Source organism: Emydura macquarii, unplaced genomic scaffold, assembly GCF_026122565.2.
Source record: "Emydura macquarii macquarii isolate MOO-44397 ecotype Brisbane River unplaced genomic scaffold, CSIRO-AGI_Emac_v2 contig_295, whole genome shotgun sequence".
NCBI lineage: Eukaryota > Metazoa > Chordata > Testudines > Chelidae > Emydura > Emydura macquarii.
The window spans coordinates 11435182-11446823 of NW_027130432.1; the positions used below are offsets into that span (position 1 = coordinate 11435182).

Sequence of the window (11642 nt, forward strand, 5' to 3'; positions counted from 1 at the left end):
GAAAGACCCCTCCACCCTGGGAACCGGGTGGGTTAAAGAATCACTTACTAAAAGTCAACCTCCCTCGAGGCTGACTCCTCTGTGCGACTCAGGCTGGAGTGGCCGGGGCAACAGAGGGGGGAGGAGGCATTTATACACTGCTGCAACCCGGGGGGCAGAAGGGGCAGGTTCAAGAGGGCAGGCTGGCACAGCGCCGGGGCAGAGCGCCGGAGAGCTGGCTTTTGAGGGGGGCCGGCCCTGCGCTGCTGCCTCCCCTCGCTCGGAGGTGGAGTCCAGCGGGCTGGGGGATCGTTTGCGTGCGCATGGCTGGGCGATGCGCGCCTTGCTCTGATCCCACCCCTCGCTCGTTGATTCCCCAGTTGCTCGCGGATCGCTGCGCTGCCGGCCGGCCGAGGAGCGGCGCCAGGGCTGCCCCAGCGCTGCGCCCCCGTCCGCCGGCCGGGCACAGGAGGATCCAGCGGCGAGCCGGGAGCGTGGCACGGCTCGCCTCGGCTGTGCCCCGCGGAGCCCTCCGGGCGGCCGTCCCCGCCGAGAGGAGGCGGCGATGCTCGCCCACTGATCCCCGCCCCAGCGGGACCCTCCAGCCGGAGGCTCTCCGGTGATGCTCCAGCGGCTCCCCCCGGCGGCCCCAGCGGCAGCAGCTCGGTGAGGCGCGGCGGGCCCCACGTCCCGGAGCCAGGGGCGGCACAGCTGTAAGTAACCGGCGGGCCGGGCTCGGGGAGCCGCCCTCTGCGCCCCGCAAGCTCCCGAGAGGGAGACAGACGCCTCGCTCGTGGCCCCTGCAAGTTCCGGGGGGCCCCGGGGTCTGTTGCCTGGGGCCCTCTGCGGGCTGCAAGTTTCCTGGAAGCGGGGCGGGGCGGGGCGGGGCGGGCTCGCAGCGGGCTGGCTGGGGTTTGACTCTTGGCCTTACTTCTGCACCACTTGGTTTAAATCCAGGAAACTGTTTACCTCGGGACGGGACCGAGAGAGAACAGGGCGTCCCCCGCCTCCCAGGGCTGGCCCTGCCCCTGCCCGTCAGTCCCCTCCTCTCTCCCCCCCAGCTGAACAGAAACACTGGCAGGCTGCTCTAAGGAGCCCCACTGAATGTGCACCCCCTTGTGAAAGGCCCTTGCTGGGAAATGGCAATCCGATTGCCAGGGGCGGTTTGCAGCATGGTCACCTGTGGTGGGTTATGAGCGTCTGCGTCAGTCAAACTCCACTTAGCCGGTCAGATCAAAGGCTAAATGGTCCCCGTTGTTCGAGCCCTTCTTTTTTTTTAAATAACTTTAATTATTGCCGTGTCCTGCCTTTCTGGGGGTCCAATACCTGATGCCAGGCACCTTGCATCCTGTCCAATGTAGCAGCAGCAACGAGGGGAGTGAAAAATCCCTGCTCCTGCAGGTGATAGAGCTGTGAAAAGATATTTTTTTCCCTTTTAAAGCTCCTGAGAGCTCACCTCATCTAAAAATATGAAACAAAATCCAAGTCATTAGTGCCTTGCAAGGAGAATCCATTACAGCCGATGGACTCTGGATCTGTCTGCAGGATCAAGAAGTGTGGAAGGGAAACACTGTACTTCTCTTGCAGTTTCATAATTGTCCGTGTGTGTGTGTGTGTGTGTTTTGTCACTGGAGGGGAGAGGAAGAAAAGGCTCTTTTAATGCTGGCAGGGGCCCACATCCATCCACCCTATGTTTAAAATACCCCCCAGACATGAGAATGAACCTGATTCTGGGCAGCAGCTCTGGGAATTTCTGGGGTTTGTTTAGCGTTTATGGTGCCTGTGTGCTACAGCACATTGTAAAGCCCGTTCCTCTCTCTCTGCCGTGTACTACAGATCCCGCTTGCCTTCCTCATGCCAGGATGAAGCTTACTCAATAATGCCACTTTGCTCCCACTCTGGCTGTCTCATCTGTTGCAATTGTAAACTCTGCAGGGCACTGTGTGTTCGTAGTGAGGCCCAGATTTTGGTTGTCTCCTGGCTCTACCATGCACAATAAAGCCCTGTTGACTTTGACGGGACTGCTGTTGTGAGTGGCAATTTAGGATTTAGCCTGGATTCAAATATGCCCAAAAATTACCTTGGATAAGAGATCACAGTTGACCTGCTTTGAATTCTGATTGTTAACTTCCAGAGAACCTGGGCTTGGTTGCTTTGAGGTGTTGGATACTTTTCTGGTAGCTCAGTGGTACAGGTGCCCCCCCTTCTTCTGCCCCACTTGCTGTCAGAGTGAACAGCAACGAGCTTGTGAGCTACAAGGCAGACATGCAGAAGTGCTTGTTTGCCAGCAGGCTGTGAGGTGCCTCCACTTTTGTACCCTTTGTTGTTGGCTATTATCATCAACACTGTTATTTGCTTTGTAGTATCTAGGTCTGCTGGAGCCGGGGTGGCTGATTAAATATTTTGTATAGGAGGTGGTTGGAAGAGCTCCCTTTCTTTTTCAGAACAGCTCTCAGGGTGTTAGTGACAGCTCGGGTCCCTGGCTAAGGTTAGGAAGTTCATCATTAGAATATAGGGCCACTGAGCTACCAAGAAGTAGCACGCTGTTATGCTCCATCCAGCTTTTGGATCAACTGAATGCCATGAACACCGGAAGAATGAGCTGAACCAGGAAAATATTTTCCCTTCTTGTCCCACATTGTCAAACTAAGACCCTGATCCGGTAACACTTCCTCATGTGAGTAACCCCTTACACACACAACACGATTGGAGCCAAGGGACTGTATGGAACAATAAGAATTGATATATTGGCATGCCCATTTTTGCTATCACCTGTGAAACTGCAGGGATGGGAAATTTGTGGCAAAGCAGGCCTGAGGGCCAGATTCTGATTCAGTCACACCTCTGCAAGGGCCTGATCCATTTCCCATTGAAATGTGGATCCAGCCCTAAGTCAGGAGTAATATCGCTGAATACACTAGAGTTGTTCTGGATTGACGTTGGAGGAACTGGGGTTAGAACTTGGCCTTTAGTGTAGACAAATCCCTAGAATTCATCACTCTTGGTATTACTGCAGAGTTCAGTTGCTCAGCTCCTGCTCTCTGGTAGCTTCCCATGTAGCCCAGGATTCAACTTTGCAGTTCTCAAGGCTGTTAATGAAGTTTGTCGGCTGTTAACATCGACACAAATGCATGGCCCAGAATGTTGAAAGTTAAGGGAAAAGTTACAAGAAGCATCAAATCATGTCTTAAAACATGGTAGTAAAAAATAAATAAGCTAAATACATGAGCCTCTATTAAAGCGTTTCAGTTAAAGGCTGCTTTTCAAGAATCAGTGGAAAAAAATCCAACTTTTGAGGCTGAGCTTTACAAATATGGCACAATAGATCAGCCTAAGTAACTTAGGAAACTGTCTCATTTTCAAGAGACTTAGGCGAGCAGGCTTTCATTTAGGCATATGCAACAATTTTCCCAGGCTGACCTGAAATAATGAGTTTAATTCACTGAGTACAGTTAATCCTGCTGTTTAATAAATTGTTTAGTTGTAAATGTGAAACCATTTTGGATAGAGAAGTTTATGTATCCAAAACACTTACGGTTGTTTTGTTTAATAAAAATAGATTGTATACACTGTTCTGTGTGTTTAATTAAATTCCAGTTACCATCCTAATGCCACTTGGTACAAATCAAAGTTATCTAGTAAATAAGCAATCATTCACCATTTTCTAACAGACTAAAAATGTACAATAAGAATCTGAAAATATTAAGCTATATAATTGCTTAAATAGATATATATATATATATAGTTGTAGAGTACCCTCCTGAGCAGCAAAGAGATGTACCAAATCTAGTGTAAAGGCTCTAGTTAACTGTCAGTCAATGGTTTAATGGTTATATCAACAAATGGGAATGCATCTTTAGAAAATAACTGAAGTACAAATGGAAAAGTTGATTAAAATTGATTATTTAAATTGTGGCTTTCCACTTGACGATCCACTCTACCCCGGGCTCTGGCTGGCTGAAAGCAAGCTTAAGCATCTACGCTAGGAAAGGCATCAAGGTTGGGTTGGGTTTAGGGTGACCAGATGTCCTGATTTTATAGGAACAGTCCTGATAGTTGGGGTTTCTTCTTCTATAGGTGCCTATTATCCCCCCACCTCCTGTCCCTATTTTTCACACTTGCTCTCTGGTCAGCCTGCTTGGGTTTCGCTAGTTTGCATTAGCTAAACCTCAGCTAAAACGTAGCCACTCTTCTGAGTCAAACAAACTCTGAGGTTATCTCAGTCTGGCCCTGGGTGTGTGTGTTTGCCACCCTCCGTGGCTATGGCTATAAGACAGCTTTTTACATTTTTATATGAGGAAACAAATGAACTGATGCCTCATTCCCGTACCTTCCTCTCTGCAAACAGACACACCCCTGTCAAATTATATCAGGGATTTATCCCAGGCCATGGGGACAATTTTGTGAGAGCCCTTTGCTTAAATTACCAGACCTCTCAGGATTGGATCCGAACTCTGCAGTTGTTTAAAGATCTGTACCGGCTCAGCATTCCCTAATACTACCTCCACTAAGTGGAATGCATTCACATGACCTTCTTTGGAGCAGAGTGTATCTAAAAACCTTTGTTTGACCTACAATCTGCGTGGCTTTGTTGCCCTGTGGTCTGCATTGTATGTGGGGAACAAGCTTCTTATCTGATCCCTTCTGCCTGTTGAAAGGAAAACAAGACAGCCTAATCACCGGTGATGTTAAATTCCCTGGGTTGACTTGGAGATGTGGCTTGTAATTTTAAAAGCCTTTGGATATGACTTTTCCTCCTCCCCTCTGTGGTGTCTCTTTTCTCTTCCTACATTGTCGTGGACAGGTTGGGTCACCTAGAACTTTCTAATTGCATTGCACTGGGAGCTGACTGGTTCAGAAGGAGCCCGGGTGGATGTAACAGACGATGCTGTAATACCATTGTCCATTGGGCTTTGAACGTGGCGTTTTTGGTGCCTTTAAGTGCAGTGCATTGAGAGTGATATTAGCCTCTGAGCTAGTAATAACCTAAAACCTGATGCTGTTCTGGTTAAACTCCATGGAAGAGCTCCCACAGATTTCAGTGGAAGCAGGATTAAGCACCTGTCCCTGACTAAAGTACTAACCTCTGGTTTAAATTGACTGGATTCAGGGCCTAATTTGGCTCTTGCTTGCGGTGTAAATCAGGAGTTACTCCGCTGAAATCAGTGGAATTCTCTGAGTGTAATATCAGTCTAAAGGAGAGCAGAACCAGGCTTTCAGCCTATGGTTCTCTTGCGCTGTTGCCAGTTCCCATAGTTTTTCTGTGTGTGATTCCTTGAGAATCTCGGCTTCCATTGAAAAGAAAAAGTTAATCCTCATGGTGGCAACAAAAAGCTTGAAAACGTGATCCAAAAAGGCTCACAAAACAGAAGGCCAATAGAAAGAGCCCAACATTGTTTTAAACATGTTTTAAGCAAATCTGTATTTATTTATTTATTTATTCGTTTTCGTTGTGGGGGAGGAGGGGTATGACTCATGACTTTTGGATGCTCTGAATTGGCAGTACTGTTTCCTCTGTGGCCATTCAGCTCTGCTATGGGCATTTATAGGCTAAATGACAGAAGCAGGGTAAAATTTTCAAAAGCACCTAAATGAAAGGAGCCCAAATTCCATTTTCAAAAACATCGTAGTCACTTGGGCTCCTAAGTCACGTAGGTGTCTTTTAAAAGGGTAGTTAGCCGCCCAAAATCACCCTCAGTCATTGAGATTTGCTTTAGCTGCAGTTTTCTTCATTGCCCCCAGGGCCCAAATTAACCCTGGTGTAAGCCATCAAAGTTAGGGGCGTTACACCTCAGACAAATTTGGCCCAAGGTATCTCTCCCCACACACTGAATTTCTGCCTCTGCATAGCTGTGAGCCCACTTTCATTTGACAGACTTGTTTACAGAATGAGTATGAGGAAAAAACCTGGTGTTTAGACTTGTTCAGCGTTCCAGTGCATAGGGATGATGACGATGATAGCACCCTGTAGGTGCTTGAGCTGGTTGAAACTTGGAATCTCCATTCTGCATAAGATCCTGACGTTTTGAGAAAGGTTGTGTGACAAGTGGGAATGAAAACCACACAATGCTGGCTTTACATATTCTGCTGCCCTAGAGGGGCCCGCCCCCACCTGGAAAAATTTGAGTATTTGCAGGGTGCAGGGGCTGTCATTCTTGTCAATTTCACCACTCAGCTCCAGAGGTGAAATTGACTAGAAAGCCAGGGGCAGCTGGAGCCTGGTTCTTTGAAGGGGTGGCTGCTGGGGACACAGAGGGCAGCGCGGGCTCCCGGCTGCATGCCAGGACTGGGCAGGAGGTGGGTGGCTGTAGCCCAGCAGGGGAAAACATGCCACCCTTTATCTTTTGCCACCCTAGGCAATTTCATACTTTGCCTGTGACTAAGGCCAGGCCTGAAACCACATCTTTTGAAACTTCCCGCAAAAGGAAATTCTGAAAAAATTCCAAAAGAGAAGAATCAAAAGGTTTCCATTCTGTTTTTCCTACACAAACGAGAGCGGTTGCCAGGCTATATCCTTGTTTTGAACATATGCTCCGAAGAACAAATGTTTTTCCAGGGCTCACTCAGCATCACTGGGTGGGGGATGATGCTTTGCAATGTGAATCTCCTTGGGCTCCCCTGACTGCTGGGGTGTACTGCGGTGTCCCCCAGCACAGAGAGGGGAACCTAGAAGCCCTGAGAGGTTTCTGGGGCTTCCAAACTCCCAGTTTCACAACAGGGAGCCAGGAAGCCACGATGTGCCTAACTCTGAGACAAGTTGTGTAGTCGGGCTGCTCTCAAAGAACCAGGCTCTCCAGTAGCCTACCAGCTAGCAGGAAAGCATTGCAGCAGAAGTTTCATGGAAATGTTTTGTTTTTGACAAACACTTCTGCTAGACAAATTGGAATTTTCCAATGAAAAACTGTTTCATCAGAAAATTCCTGACTGGCTCTCTTAGCTGGCACTTTCTTTTGAGTCAGTAATCTAGTGCCTACAGCTGTACTGGGGACACTGTGCTGCCTGAGGTGCCATCACTTGGATGACCCATCAAACCCAGGCTCTGACAATTTGTGATCCCATGGCATTTCCTCCCCTCCCTCCCCAAAAGTTAGGGATTGGGACATTTTCTAACCCAGCTCTCCTGGCTACTCACAACTCTGGCGTAGCTTTCCCCACTGTGGTTTCCATTGGATACATTATTTTGCTTCACCACTTATGCTACACTGTTCAGTGCAGTATTGCCAATCCCAAGTACTCGGAAAGTAGGAGTCAGGCACCAAAAAAACAAACAAAAAAACCCCCTGAGATTGGCTAAAAAGAGTCATAACATTTTTAAATATACGCAAAGTTAAATTCTTCTTATTGACCTGCTGGTCATTGAGCCTTTATGGGGGTGTTACGTTTTCAAGCTGCTCTCCTAAGCTACAAGGACTAGAAACTTAAAGGACTAGAAAACTTTTTTTTCCAAGTGTAAATTGAGATTTTTCACAGGATTCCAGGAGATGGGGCTTTCAGAAAAACACCAACTGCTATGAGACTTAGGTTAAAAAATCACAGGAGTTGGCAACTTGGGAACTTGTGTTGCTAACCAGCTGTGTTCCACTCCAGAGGGGGCTGCACTACAGTGGAGGGTAGACTAACACATGTACATACAGTCTGAAAAGCACTTTGGGATCCTTCCAAATGAAAGGGATATTTTCTCTGGGTCCTGGAGTCCAGCTTCTGCAGTGGGTTGGTCTGTGCAACTGTTCAGATGTGCTTTTCACCCCCTCTATGCAATCTCTAAGGTGGTTAGAAGGGAGTTAAATGTCTGTCAGATTCAATTCTCACTATAAATCTCTGCTTTCATGGATTCTTATGACAGATACAGAACCCTATCAGGATGTCAGAATTTAGCATGTCAAATATCTGCCTGGGAGCAGTTTTCTGCTTCAAAATGGCAAGAAGAAAAATGCACATAGGACCTGACCGTGTTCTCTGACACAGGCAAAGCTGCCATTGAAGTCGGTGGGAGTTTTACCTGTGCATGGAGCATGGGCTTCAGCCGTAATGCTTTTAGGGATGGCAGTTACCAAACGGCTCCAGAAATGAGGAGCTGGGGGTTATTTCTTTACGCTCATAGTGCTCAAAATCAGCAGTTGGTTTCTTCAAATCATTGCTGCAGGAAATCAGTCCTGATGAGGCCAGAGCAAGACATGGTGTCAGTCTTCAGATATCTTACTGCTGGGGAGTGCTATGAGCCGGATTAGATAACATGGTGGTGAAAACACCCCTCTCCGCTAGCAATTCCATTATTGCTGTCACCGATGGAGCAGCCTGGCACTAGAGCAAGGATGGGAAAATCCTAGCGTAGTTGCATCTTTAGAAACACTGGGACATGTTCATCCCTGAAGTAATGCTATGGAGTTCAACAGATTTACGCCAGGCATGAATATGGGCCGTTCAGTTTTACTAATATGTCCATATCGACCTTCAGCAATGCTTTGAATGTGTACCATGACAAACGCTGCTTTGCAGGGGATGGAAGTTGCTGCATTTTTTATGCATACCCCTCTAGTATTGTGTCACAGAATAATTTTTCCTTTCCTTGAAATCCATCTCATTCCTATAAGGACCTTTCTTTAACTCCTATCTATCTTGCCAGTCTGCTTTTGGCCACCATCCTTCTGCTGGGAAACAGAAGAGCAAGGCTGTTCTCTTTTATGCCCAGCTGCCCCCTGCCCATTGGGAGAATTAGCAGACACGGCTCATTGGGCTATAGGAATACCTTGGCCATGCTCCTTTCTTCAGCTGCGTCTCCTGTATGGGGAGCGGGAGGGCAAGTTTAAGGTGGTGATTTAGGAGCAACTTCAGTGGCTACTGGCCTTAAGTTACCAGGGGATTCTCATCCACTCCACTGCCCAGATCCACCAAGTTTATGGCCCCTTTGTGATGGCAGACTGGCAAAAAAGTGACCATAGCACAGTGGTGAATCTGGGCCATGGTTGTGGAGGAAAAGGGATCTCAAATGAGTCAGTTGTTTTCTATTGTAACTGGATATCTCCTAGAGTCGTGTGTCTCATCCTGATTGTCTGCTCTGATGACAGGATTTTCAGTGCTGAATTGGAAAACCACAGGTCCTAAATCGTACCTGTAGAAATGACTCATGCTTTGCCTGCCGTTGCATGTACACCTTGGGTAATTGTGTGCACATTTACACTTAGAGAGATGAACACACTGTCTTGCAGGTGCCAGGCAAGATTCTTGTTTTGAATATTTGTTCTTCAGAGCATCTCCAAGTATTTCCAAGGTTCACTCAGCATCGTTGGGTGGGGATGATGCTTTGCAATGTAAATCTCGCACCGCAATGACTTTACATTGGAAGATAAAAATTAAACATGCTAATCCTAATGCTAAATGTACTTCAGTCTCTTTTGTGTAGTGAGTTTTTTTTAACCCAGCCCATATATCTGAGACAGTTGAGACCAAGAGAATATTGATATGTTGCTCCTTTGGCCAGTACTCACATTTTATGTTGTTATGGGCTGGGTTAAACCTTGTTATGGGTTAAAACCTTGTTCAAGCTGACATGTGAATGCACTTTTCGCTTAAGATAATAGGAAGAAACACTTAAGGGGCCACACTTAAAAATAAAGCCTAACAGAATCTGCCCAGAAATGAGCACCATGAGGATGAGTGGGGAATCTTCTGGGCCAAATGGGGGTATGAGAGAACACACACAAATTGGGGACAGACAAGAATGGAGAGACAGAGGCGAAAAGCAAGGGCACATCTACACCTAAAATGCTGGATCAGCGCAGCTGCCCCATGCAGCTGTGCCGCTGTAGCACTTTAATGAAAATTCTCTAAGCCTCCAGGAGAGAGCTCTGCCATCGGTCTAGTTAATCCATCTCCCTGAGAGGCGGTAGCTATGTCAGTGGGAGAAGCTCTCCCGCTGACATAGTGCTGTCCACACCGGGAATTAGTGGTGCAGTGCTGGATCTAGTCTGACAGCTGCACAGAGAGTGAAAATGTTAGACAATTTTCTCAGCACATGCAGGAGTAGGAGGACATGAGAGTTTTCAGGGTACCCGAGATGTCTGGGGTGAATCACTACCACCCACTTATAGTGTCAGAGACCCTTGTCTGTGCATCCGAGGGAAACCCCCTCCAACCACCAGCTGTTGTCAACACAAGCACGCCACTTTGGGCTCCACAAGTTCTGCTTTTTCCCAGTGCAGGCTAGCTATTTACATACCCCACTTTGTTACCCTCGCACGCCCAGTCCCTTATCTTGTGAACACCATCAGTGTCTGCTGATCAGCTGCCTCCATGGAAGCAGTGCAGCTCAGTTCACCACAGCCCTTAGCACAAGGTGCTTAGATGTGTCTGTAGTAAAACCAAATTGAAGTTAATGTAACAGAACTTGAGAGAGAGATTCAGATAAAAGCAAGGGTATGGGTATTTCAGAATATGAGGTTACAAGTGAAAAAACCCACATAAAATGCAACCTATAGACTATGCTTATTAATTAGTTACTTTCCTGTCTAATAAGGTATTTCTCATCCAGTTCAGTATTTGTATGGTGAAGAAAGCTGGGACCACCTTTCATGAGACACGCCTGCTGGTAGGGTCTCTCCTTGGTAACAGGTCCTTTTCTTTCATCTCTTCAACAGTTACAGGCTATTGTCTCTCACCCTTGCCTGTTCAGAAACTTCTCTTGGGGTTCTATTATCTCTGTAAATCCTTGAGCCTCTCCCTCCAGTAAATATTGGCTGTCTCCCCATATGTCCATTGGTTTCAGCATTGATTGAGTTGGCCCTGACACCCCGCCTCACCTCAGGTGACAAGTTTAACTTCAACGGTTTTGAAACCCAATATCCTGCATGTTACATAACTCTACTTCCCATACCAGCATTACACCATAACCCTGACAATTGACTCGTTCTTACTGTTCGGCAGAGACCACAAACGAGCCCCTTCAGTGAAATATGGAGAAGATGGCCAGGCCGGGGTAATACCCTTGAATAGATATGTCTGTGGCACAGAGGATGTCCAAGTGACAAGTAATGTCTAAACACAGCTGGTTGAAACGTGACAGTACCTGTATGGAGGGCTTCATGCAGTCCTTTCCTCCTGGTTCTGCTCTCATGGGTTTGTCCTCTTTGATGGTGAAAGGCAGCCCGGACTTGATCACAAGTTTGCCAACTTTTTGGTGCACCTAGTGCAAGCTTGCTCTTGGTAACAAAACCCCAAACCAGGTCAGGCTTGCCTAGTTTCAGGCTTGGTTACAGAGGAGTCAAGCAGTTCTGTCTCCAGCTGGGTGGGGAGAATTCTGCGGGGCTGCTCTAGAAAGGTAAGATGGTCCAGTGGTTAGAACCCTAGTCTAGCACTTCGAAGACCTGAGCTCAAGTCCCTTCCATGCCACAGACTTCCCATGTGACCTTGGGTGAGTCACTTAGTTTCTGTGTGTCTGTTTCCCATCTGTAAAATAGAGATAGTAGCATTGCCCTGCCTAACTGAGTTGTAGTGAGGATAAATACATTCACAGGCTGTGAGGTGCTCAGATTCTTCAGTAATGAGGGTCTTGTAAGTATCTTAGATATAGATAGTTCATACTTTCCTTCTACCTCCCACCCCATCATTGGCTGTCCCTGTTATTTCCAACCACTAAGCTTCAGACTGCCCCAGCCCTGCTCAGAAAA

General features: G+C 47.4%; 1 protein-coding gene across 3 annotated transcripts in view; it reads left to right on the forward strand.

Moving 5' to 3' along the window:
* Window positions 1–338: 338 nt before the first annotated feature.
* Window positions 339–11642, forward strand: part of CPNE2 (copine 2) — a 157286-nt gene continuing 145982 nt past the window's right edge. The window contains exon 1 of one of the 3 annotated variants that reach the window (XM_067552185.1): window positions 339–692. The gene's annotated coding sequence lies outside the window, so the exon portion shown is untranslated. The remainder of the gene's footprint in view (window positions 693–11642) is intronic. The other 2 variants (XM_067552176.1, XM_067552167.1) reach the window with 2 other exon arrangements.